Source organism: Poecilia reticulata, linkage group LG4 (assembly GCF_000633615.1).
Source record: "Poecilia reticulata strain Guanapo linkage group LG4, Guppy_female_1.0+MT, whole genome shotgun sequence".
Classification (NCBI taxonomy): Eukaryota; Metazoa; Chordata; class Actinopteri; order Cyprinodontiformes; family Poeciliidae; genus Poecilia; species Poecilia reticulata.
In genome coordinates, this window is record NC_024334.1 from 28,247,984 (window position 1) to 28,248,997 (window position 1,014).

Below are 1,014 nucleotides of genomic sequence, written 5' to 3' on the forward strand. Positions count from 1 at the left end.
TACATTTTTCCTGGTGGATGACTTAAGATGATTGGACTGAATTGAGTAGATAAACACCAGTAGATGACACCGATCCCAAAACCATCATTCACTGTTCAAACATYACTCTAGGCCTCAATCTACTTGGATTTTGTTCTTCTTCCAGACTTTGGAGCCTTGTTTTACTGTATTCAAATTAAATCTAATCTGAAAAGAGGACTTWAGAAAACTGAACCATAGCCATTTCATTTTAATCATTAGCCCAGGAAAGACCATTCTGCCCTGTCTCTGGTKAAGGAGTAGTTTGACATGGGGAACTCAACAGCCGAAGCCCATCTCAGAGTTAAGTTTGTGTGGGTTTCACTCYTAAAACACCCACTCCTTATGTCTCCTCCAAACTTGAATAGACTTTGTTTCATATGTTTGAAGACTGCAGTTATCCTTTATGCAAATTGAAAATGTGTAATTGATTTATGTAATACACAAGTCTGTTTGATCWGCGTTACTAAAATGAATTTATTGAAATGTGCCTGTGGTGGTTCTCAGAAGCAGTGAGCTCAGTGACCTGTCAACAGACCACTGAGTTCACCTTTTCATGCAGTAACAGAAGAATCTAATAACGATCTTTAGAGGGGAGTTTCTGTGTTTGAAGATAAGCCATTCAAGCTTGTCCACACACAAAGACACATTTGTGGTATTAGTCGCTTTAAGACAGAATCACTTTAAGAAGGGCCGAGGGATTAGGTAGCAATGCTTATTTTTGGATTGTTCCTTTGAAGATAACATTGGTATGGGTGTCGTAGTGAATAAGATTAGTTTTTTTTTTAAAAAGAGGAGCCTCGGTTTGAAAGTAATTTGCGCTACTTGCAGAAGCTGTATTCCTCTGCAAGTCTCTGATGGGTTTTCAGGAGCTMGGAATAAAAATGGTGGAATAAAAAGGCCAAATTCCTTCAGGCTTCGCCCCTCCTCTGCTGGCTGCTCAGTCATTGTGTCAATAGAGCACAAGCTGCTCTGTCGGAGGAAGGCAAGGAGCTC